The following is a 10,257-nucleotide window of genomic DNA, read 5'->3' as shown; positions in this document are numbered from 1 at the left end:
GCCGCCACTGCCGCTGCCGCCGCCGAGCTGGTCACCTGGGCGCCTGCGGAGCTGCCTGGCTGCTGCCTCGGCGGCGGCCTCTCGGAGGGCGAGGAGGGGGCGGCGAAGAGCGAGATATCCATAGTAACACAGGATGCGCCGGGCGCCGAGCGGGACCTAGTGCGGGAGGAGGAAGCCCCCGCGCGCCGGCAGCCCGCGGCGCTAGGCGCCCTGCAGCCCCCGCGCGCTGTGCCCGAGCCCGCGTCGCTCTCGCACTTCGGGTCCGACTGACTGGTAAGCCCTCCCGGGAACTAAGCCAACGCCTCCCACCCGCCTCGGCCACCCACCCCCGGGAGGCAACCTCAGAACAATAGAGAGCGCAGCCGGCCGCCCTGAAGACCGCGCTCGGGGGAGGACGCGCCGCCGCCGCGGACGACGCCGCCTCCCGGGCTGGCGCGCGCCTCGTGGGGCCGGGCGCGTGCGAGGGCGCGCGGCGGGGTGGGGGGCGCCGCGGGGGGCGCGCACGCGGGCCCGGGGACCTCTCCGGGAGAGCCCGGCGCTCGGCGCGGCGCGGCCAGGCTCGGCGCCTCTCCGCCCCGTTCCTCGGCGCGCTCGCCCTCGCCTCGCGGCTCGCGTTCGCTGGGGGCGCCCAGAAAGATGCTCAGAGGCAACGGCTAGGGGAGCGGAGGTTCCTGCCACATGTCCGCGTCCTCGGGGGCCAGAGCCCGCCAGCCCTCGCGGATCCCGGCTCGCAGCCAGCCCGCGACCGCTGCCGTCGCTAGTGCCGAGGGGCTCGGGTGAGTAGCGGCGTGACTGCGGGCGGCGTGGGGGTACGGCTACCCCGCCGTCCACGACCCCAGCTTGCCAAGATGCGGTTGTGGGAGAAAAAAAGGAAGCCGGGTCGGAGATCCGGAAAGGCTGCGATAAGGGTTGCCGGGGCATTTGTTGCAGCCAGGCTGGCGGTCTCCACTGTGTGGGCCTTTTTTTGTTTTTTTGTTTTTTGGGGGTTTTTTCCCCTTCAAAAAACATGGTTTGGTTATTGCTTTTCCCTCTCGGGTTGGGCGCATTTTCCCTTTCCTTTCCTCATCTTCGGGGTTGCAAGGAGTTTGAAGCGGTAAATTGCCGGATGTCTTTACAAATGGTTTGACTTTCACGAGTAGATATTTTCCAAAGGTCATTTGTCTTCAATATTAAAAAGCCACACCAATCCATGTAATTTCCAGGTGCGCTTTGAATCACTTTTCAGGAGTAGCAGGAAAAACAGACCCTGGAAGGGTTGCTGTTGAGCGTGCCCTCTCTCTCCTCGTATTTTTTTATACATTATTAATCGGAGGGGAAAGTGGGCTTGGACTTAACCACTCTGCGCCTTGGCGAACTGTATTAGAGCAGCAAAGACTGCAATTTGCTGCTTTCGTGAAGGTCGGATCAACATTTCCATTGAAATCCCAATTTCGGTGGTTGCAACTTGGGTGTAATTTTACTCCAGGCTAAAACTTGCCAGAGGCAAACAAGATGTTGTTTTTATAAGGATGCTGCCACCGCCGCGGTTTGGGGTTTTTTGTTGTTGCTGTTTCCCTCCAAGAAAACCAGCCACCTACAAACATGAGCCCCTAAAACAAATGGGTAGCCCAGGAAGGCTTTACATCTTCAGAGATTGGCCAGTAAGGCTCGTTCTCGCTGCAGTTATCATTTCTCCTCCCTGAGCGACTGAGATGTTAGTTTTAGGAGGCTAAAAATTCAGCCCCCAGGCTGCAGATGAGCACCCAACATATATGGGTAGATCGAAGGCATGTGAGCTTTGGGGTCCTTAACGATTCTTAAACACTTACTAGATAAGGATACTTGCTACTTGGACTCTTGCATGGAAAGGCAACGTGAGGAATTTAGGTACAATGTAAAGACTTTCCTCAACGTTGACACAATTACCAAAGGAGTCTATAAATCTGTCTGGGAGTCTTTACATTAGGGTAGCTTCACGTTGAAGTTTGGAGCCAGTTCTGAGCTTGTTTGGAGCTGGAAGGGAGAGAGAAAAGGAGATTAGGAAACCTCCCAGAGGTTCCTTCCAAACCTGTGTTCTTTGTACTCAGCAGATGAGCTTGGGCAAGGAGATGCCAGTGGTGTCTGGGTTATTGGAGTCCGTGGTGTCGATGACTCTGTGACAGAATAGACTATAATGACTGGTGCTGGCATTGTCCCACTGCAAAGACTTCACAAGTGTGCCATTCTGTCATTCCACCCTGTCAGCCCTGAATAGTGCTTGGTGTGGTTGCAGTGATCTTCCTGGACTCAGATGGAGGAGAAAGGAGTAAATGGTACAAATGAAATTAAAACAGATTCATGCTACCTGGGCGACTTTGTGACGTATTTTAAAAAACATCGTTACAAAGACTTTTTTAACTTCAGAATGCAGGGGGAAATAACAATGTTGGATAAAAGCAGTGAAGAGTCAGTGCTCCTTGCTCAAGGATAGGAACTTCCTCCTGCAGTTGCTAATTGCCAAAACTTAATTTTACTGCATTAGAGTCACTTTGCTTGAAGCACTTCGGCACTTTCAGTAGAAGTAATATTTTTCTTCTTAATCAGTGACAGTAGAGTGATAATATATCCATATATTAGGAATGAGAGACTGTATCATTACAGTTCCCCAAAGGGGGACCAGAGAAAGAGAACAAAGTCTCACCTCTACTTGGAGATCAAATCTCCATTAAAATACTTTTGAAATATAGATACAGCATGGTACACAATTTAATTAACAAGATATTTGGGGGTAACTAGTTTTTAACAAAACTTTGTAAGTACATTTATTTGTCAGCAGTTTAAAATTATAATCACTGGACAGTTATTATCAATCTAAAAGTTTGCAGGTTTAACTAAATTTGTATACATGTATTGAATTCTGATACATTTCTTTTCTGTTAATTTACTGTGTATGGTATAATTGGTCTGAAATGTTAGGGAATGGCTTTCTTTAAAATAGTAATATTTGTTTAAAGTTACTGTACATATTCTAAATAGAGTAAAAATTAGCAGACATTGTTCAGGAAAGGCATTCCCAAAAATCATTTGCGATGTTATTGTCCTCTTTTAAATGTTGGCAAATGTTTACCAGTTTATTATTAACTCATACTCATTGCATCATTCATTGAATGAGGATTTTTGAGCACCATGTGTTTTGAAGCAGGTTTATCCTTTCTCTAAATGGAAGGCAGACATGTTCTTTAAATATTATATTGAAATAAATGTTTTGGCATTATCAGTGTTTATAGCATTGGCAGAGTCTGTATAAACACCGGGTAGAGTTTACTGATGTCCCTAGTTCTAACCAGATGCTAATGTCAACATATGTCACATTAATATCCATCAAGCCAGTTAATGTCCCAGGAAGAATGAACAATTAGCAAAATTAATTAGGAGATCTGCTTGACTGAAGTCATTAATGGTCATCAGTAAAACATTTGTATTACCATAGGCATGTTTGATTTTTATACATTTTGGATTTATAGCAGTAATTCAGTTTTAGCATTTACAAGTGCCACTATCAGTAATCAAAGTACAAGGTCTTCCATAAGCCACCAGTAATTAACAGAAGTGTGAACAGAAACCAGATTTATTTATTGGTTACCTTTTTTTTTTTCCTTTCATGGACAATAGCCAGTAACAAAGCATAAGTGTTTGCGGTGGAATTTAATGGCAGTGGATAGCAGTAAGCCTTGGAAAAAGTGTTGCATGTGTATTTCTTTAAGTGAAAGGTTACATTAGCTGTGATGTCTTTACTCTTGTATTAATATTTGATTTCTTTAAAATGATTGTTTTCAAAGTGCAATGATGTCAATATATTTAATAATTTGCTTGAGAAAGAACATTTACATGAATGCATTTATCTTCCCACATATCTGTCAATAATGCATTGTTCCAGAAATCTATTTTTATGTAGATGGAATTTTCATGTAAAAATTAGCCTTTCTTATAATTCTGGTGTGATCTGAAAACCATTCTTGTTCATCTGATTTTTGCTTTCTCTCCATGAAATCATGAGACGTTTTTTTTAGAAGTCAAACTATGATTAAGCTGAGTCTTTTTGTTTCTTTAAAAAAACTGTGAGAATAGTTTGTTTCGAAGAAAATTCAGAATTAATTCCCTTAAAAATTTTATGTCTAGGCAGTATCTCACAATTCTGGTATTTACAGAGCAAAGACTTACTGGTAGTTTTCTCATATGGGAATAGGAAGGAGTGCAGAGAAGATCAATACAAGATTTGATCTGGAAGAAGCAAAAGCGCATGTTCTGATCCCCTCTGTTACTAAATGCTTTATAGTGTGTTTTTAGGTGAATCTCAAAACAGAATTTTTCTATAAATGGCTTTTGTGGATACATCTCTTTGGGGTTTGGAATTAAGGTAACTAAACTGAAATTACTTACTTCACAAGACTAACCCCAAGAACATGCTCTGGAAAATCAATGGCTGCATTGAGATTGTCCAGATACCCATGTTTACCATGTTCCAGCCCCTCTGTCACTATAGACAGCCACCTTTGAAGCACACAGGAATCAGTGGGCGACCCCAGCAGAGTCTCAGCACTGCTTGGCCATATGTTTAAGTGGTACTCAGTTCTGTAGCTCTTATAACATTGGTCAGGGCTAGGTTTTGTGACCCTGTGAAAACTAAGACACTTGGCAGGAGAAAATTGTATTTTAAGACTATTTGAGCATCCTGTCATTTGAGCACATTTCAGTTAGAAGAATTTTTTTGTAACTGTAAGTTTTATGGTCTGTTTTTGGTTTCAATTAAGGCTTGAGCGTGACTTGCACATAGTCGTAATTGCAGCAGGTGGTATGTTTTGTGTTGTGTAATGTTCATAAAAGTCTCGTTTCCTGATGTTTAGAAATCATGACCATTTTGTAGTTATTTTTCCAGAAATACAAAATGTAACTGTAAAACTAAGCTGCTTCTCTTTATCTCCATGATTCATTTATTCAGAAAAGATGTGCAGACCATATGCAGCATCTCTTGGCTCTTAATACGTTTTTTTTTTTTTTTTTTCTGTCTTAACTGTCAATTTAGTGTAAAAATAATTGGTTCAAATTGTTTTCTAGTAGTATAGCTTTCTCTCTGGAATGAAAGGTTTGGCATTGCATCCTAACTATCTCCCAAGGCTTGGTTGGTACTCTTGATATGAGTGATGCTATTTTTTTCACCCTACTGGTAGATTAGTCGTACACACTCATGCCAAACCAAATTTGGTACAAAGCTTCAAATTAGAAATAAATAGTCCCTCCCAAGTTTGAACATTATTTACACACTGGCTCTCCCTCCTTTTACATACCCAGAACTATTCCAGACAGGAACCAAGCTGTCTTGGAAGATGCAAATTCCTAGTAGCTAACAGAAGAAACTTTTTCCCCTTCATTTCCTGACCACTCATCACTGACTTTTTCTCTCCTCTCATTCACTGCTCTTAGCTCAGGTATCTTTCAAATCACATAATCTCTTTAATCCCTTTCATTAGGTTTCTCACTACTAAAACCTCCAGAATATCTGTTATTTCCTCTTTTACGTTTTTGATACAGTGACCCAAGTCATGGCTGATAAGTATTTAGGGTGGTAACAGTGTTATGTCTGTTATCAAAGGAGCTGAAAGCTATAAATTTTAAAGTTCTATGAATATAAAACCAAGACCAGAAAGCTCTACAGCCCTTGAAAATGGACCTGAAGCCCCCTTCAGAATATCCATAAATGTCTCCACCAGTATGAAAGATAAATACTAATTGTAATTTGTTCATATTAAATAAATTAAAATATTTCTTTTAAATTGTATATTGTGCCAGTGATAATTCATCATGTTGATTTTCCAGTATCTTTGTTGAATTTTCTAGAATTTTTCTAGAAAAAAATTTTATTTTCTAGAGTGTATTTTCTAGAATTTTTGTTGCATATATACAGAATTTTAGCCCAGTAGACATTCGTGGGCTCTAACCCTAATATTTAATTATTGTTTATACTGTGGCTTAGTTGAAGGAATTTGCATTCTGAATTCTAAACAACTGACTTAAAAGAGATTTGCCAACACAACCCTTTGAGAAACAGTATCTGTGTGTATTCACTTCATTCACTTGAGAAATTTTTACGGAATGTCTACTGTTTTCAAGGCACTGTTGTTAGGGCAGGAGATATAATAATGAACAGAATAGACAAGGTCTCTGTTTTGTAGAGCAGATATTTAATGGGGGAAGTTTAATACAAAACAAGTAAATAAATAAATGGAGAAGATGATCTCAGACAGTGGTAAGTGCTGTGAAGGGCATATAACAGGGTGAAGTGCTTGAGAGTGTTCTGGAGGGGAATGATACCACTTTTAAAAAGTTGTTCAGAGAAGGTCTCCCTAAGAAGGTGTCCTTCAAACAGAGAATGGTGAGCAGGAACCAGCCATGCAGAGAAACCTGGGGGAAGGAGCATTCAGTCAAATGTACCCACTCACCTAAGTGCCCTTGGGGGACAGTCACAGTATGTTTGGGTAACAGAGAGCAGTACAGTGTGCCTGGGTCCTTGCCCACTCAGGTCAGCCTTGCTGGTCATGGCAGAGGGATTGAGTTTTATTCTAAAAGCAACATGAAGCAAATGGAGAATTTAAAGCTGAAGTACGACAGCTTTACCTTTGGAAAGAATACACTGGCTGCCATGGGAAGACTGGACAAAATTAGAGGCAGAACGAACATGGAGGAACCACGTAGAAGGCTATTATAGTAGTCCAGGTGAGAATTGATAGAGATTTGGGTTAGGGTAATGACAGTAAACAAAGAAGAGCTGTGGGAAGATTCAGATGATCAAATTGTGAAAAGCTTTTGTGACGTTCTACAAATATAGGAAAATACAAAAAAGAAAATAACAGTTCTCTCAGTTCTCACCATCCAAAGTAATATCTTGGCATTTTTTAAGGAAAAATAATCACCACATTATTTTTGATATTTTGATATTTGATATTTGATCATAAGACATAATTCAGGCGATGCACATAATAAAAATACTATAATTTTTAAATTACGCTAAACCCCACCACCCAGAAATAACCATCTTTAACATTAGACTAATATCATTTAAGGCATGTTTCTATGCATATATACAGAGGGATTGGTAGATGGATGCATGAATAGAAAGAAATATTGATACTTTTATGGTAATGGCAACAATGGAATCATACTGGAGATAGTGTTTCTAAATAAAAAGTATTAAAATTTGTTTTCTTATGTTTAACAGCATTAAAAAATGGAAGTAAGAAAAGCTAAATAATTGTTGAACTTCAAACAAAGTTCTCCTTCCTACAAGTTATTTCCTAAAAGATCTCCCTTTATGTTTAAGAGAAATGGTTATGATTAATGGTTATTAAATGGCTATGGTTAAGAGAAATGAAAAACGTTAAGAGGTTTGAGCAGGAGTGGATTGAGATTTTGTAGGAAGGTTATTACAAGTTGGGACTCCTCTTTAAGAAAACAGAGTATATTTTACAAAAACATGATCATGTGAATGCTTTGCTGTGACCCCTCCCAGGGCCAACAAAAAACAAATCACCCATGTAGGTGAAAGGCCTTGAAACTTAAGTAGCTTTATAGTAAATCCACCTCAGCGTTGCAATTATTATGCTTTTTAGACTACATATTCCAGCTTTAAGTACATTATCACCCATCTCCTCTCCTCAGCTAATAATTTTAATTAATTTATATTGATCATGTTTTAACACTTGCTATTATGTAATCATAAAATCATAATTACTAAGCTTATTTAATATAAATTCTTCTATTAAAATAGACCCAATGTTTCCTAGTCCTTTAGTATAGCGTCTCCATTTCTAAATGAGTTATTTGATTCATCTCTTAATTGCCCGGATGTCATTGTCAATTGCTTTCTGATCTTATTTCAAGAAAGACTTGTAGCTACTGCATTTCTGAGAGTTTTTGTTTTTGTTTTTGTTTTTTTAATATTTGAGGGTATCTCTCCGTTACTTTTATAATTGAAACAACATTGAGGCTGAGTACAATATTCTTGTATTGTGCTCTTTTTCCCTTGTAGTTTTGCAGCCATTACCCCATTGTTGAGTAGCATTCACTATTACTGTGCAGTCTGAAGCCACCCTTTGTAGGTGTTTGCTTTTTCTGCCTGGATAGCAAAGAATTCTTTCTTTATCCTCATAGTTCAGTAGCATAGCTAGGATATGTCTTGTTGAATGTTCTGTTTCAGAATTTTCTGCAATACGATGTGCTCTTTAAATCTGCTGACATCGTATCATAACTTTTATTATACATTTTATTCCATTTGTATTGTTACATACTTTGGGGCCATCAATTATCCCTATTTTGGATCATCTTTGTCTCTCTTCCATATTTCTTAATTTCTTTATAATTTAATCTTTTTGTCATTTTCACCTGCATTCACAGTGATTATGTCAATCCTTTCCTCTGTGTTAGTAATTCCATTTTCAGAAGTGTCTACTCTGTTTCTTGATGTTTCTAATTTATTGATTGATTTTAAATGATGCTCTTTGGTCCTTAAATAGTTTCATTAGGTCCACAATCTCTCTTTTCATCTCATTCATTTGTTTCATTATTCTGTCTTTAGCTTCAATTTTTACTGAAATCATTCTTCTGTAGTAGAAAGTTTGTGTGAGGAGGTCCTTCCTCTTATTAGAATAAATTTCTTCTAGATTTACTTCCTCATGCTATGACCCTTGCATTTTATATTCTTCCCTTCCCTCCTTCCTCTCTCCCTCCTTCCTTTTGTCCTCTCTCCTTCTCTTCTTTCCTCCTTCCTCCCTTCCTTGCATATCTGCCTTGCTATTTTTTTTCATCCAGCTGGTGCTTGGGGAGCTTTGCCCAGACATGGTGTAAGTAACTCCTTAGATCACTTCCCACCTTTTGGGGGACCAGTTTGATTTTTTTCTTTGAGCTATGTTTTACTGCCTGGACCTGTCCACTTTTCTGAAGTGGGAGGGAGTTGCCAAGGGAGGTAGAAGTCGTGGAGAGAGGTAGCTCATGCCCTGTGCAGCCTTGATTACGTTTCCAGGGCTTTGCCTTCTCAGGTTTTGCAGAATGTCCCTGTTATCAGAATTCATTTCACCAAACTGGGAGGGGGTAGGTGGGAGATACTAAGGACAGTCTTTTTATAATCAACTAAAGGGTTCCATATGAGCTGGCAGCTACCCTGGAGGTAACCTAGGACTTCATGGGTCTCCTCATCACAGTGGGCAGCCCTGGAGTCTTCAATATCATGGAGTCAGCCCTTTACTCCCTTTTTCGCATTTCACATGTTTCCATCACTCCTCCATAGAGAGAGGAAACAGATAAGGATATTCACTGAGTGTGTGCTTTCTCTAAATTTAGGGTTATTACTGAGAATTCTCAGAGTTTTGTTGACTCTCTGGGCAGTGAGAACAGGGCTGGGAACCAAGCAACACTGTGCCTCTTCATCCTGCTCTGGAATCTTCTCTTTCTTTCCTTGGCTGCCAGTGTTGAAGGTTGTTTATATGTGTTTATGTTCCTTTCCTTGATTGGTTACTGTTGGTATTTTTTTCATACTTTTTACTGTTTTTTTTCCACATTTTGTTTGGTATTTGGGAAGGGAAGTTCTGTGAGGCAGTTTAAATTTGCCATCTTAAATCAGACTCTGGGATATATTTTGGAGATAGAATTTAGATGTCTTGCTGATGGATTAATTTGAAAGATGAAGGGAAGGGAGGAGTTATGGATGATGCCTAAATTTTTGGCCTTAGCAACTGGATGGGTGATGAACAGATTGGGCCAGTGTTGGGAGAAGGAATCAAGAGTTCTGTTTTAAGCATTTTAAATCTAAGAAACTTGATATCCATGTGGAAATGTCAAGCAGGTGGTTGGATCTACTAGCCTGAAACCCAGGGGAAAGATGCTCAGCATATAGGTGGTACCTAAAAGCACATGCCTGGCTGAGATCACCTAGGGAGAGAGAATATAATATTGGGAAATGTATAATGAATATGTACTAATCAGGATGTGTGGGTGTGTGGACTCTTCAGGCTCAGTGTAAACTCTTCTTAATCTGACAAATGTCTGAAATCTTTCAGTATAAATGTATCAGGTTAATGTTTGGTATGAATTAGTGAGGAATGTAGGTCAGGGAACATTTTGAAAGATGGGAAATTTTATACTTCTAGATCTACACAGTAACACAGTAAAGTACTGCCTTTCAAAGATGGTTTAGGGGGGCTTCCCTGGTGGCGCAGTGGTTGAGAGTCCGCCTGCCGATGCAGGGGATGC

At 40.6% G+C, this 10,257-nt stretch overlaps 1 protein-coding gene across 11 annotated transcripts in view; it reads left to right on the top strand.

Moving 5' to 3' along the window:
• The window catches only part of ANKS1B (ankyrin repeat and sterile alpha motif domain containing 1B), an 895,734-nt gene that overhangs the window by 727,752 nt on the left and 157,725 nt on the right, over nucleotides 1-10,257 (top strand). For 3 of the 11 annotated variants that reach the window (XM_007467178.1, XM_007467176.1, XM_007467177.1), the window contains exon 1: nucleotides 492-776. The exons of the other annotated variants lie outside the window; for them this stretch is intronic. The gene's annotated coding sequence lies outside the window, so the exon portion shown is untranslated. Of the gene's footprint in view, nucleotides 1-491; nucleotides 777-10,257 lie in introns of those variants that run through there. 11 annotated transcript variants of the gene reach the window in all.

Source organism: Lipotes vexillifer, unplaced genomic scaffold (genome assembly GCF_000442215.2).
Source record: "Lipotes vexillifer unplaced genomic scaffold, Lipotes_vexillifer_v1.1 scaffold237, whole genome shotgun sequence".
NCBI lineage: Eukaryota > Metazoa > Chordata > Mammalia > Artiodactyla > Lipotidae > Lipotes > Lipotes vexillifer.
The sequence above is the reverse complement of the archived record's forward strand: the minus strand, read 5'-3'. Positions and strand labels throughout refer to the sequence as shown.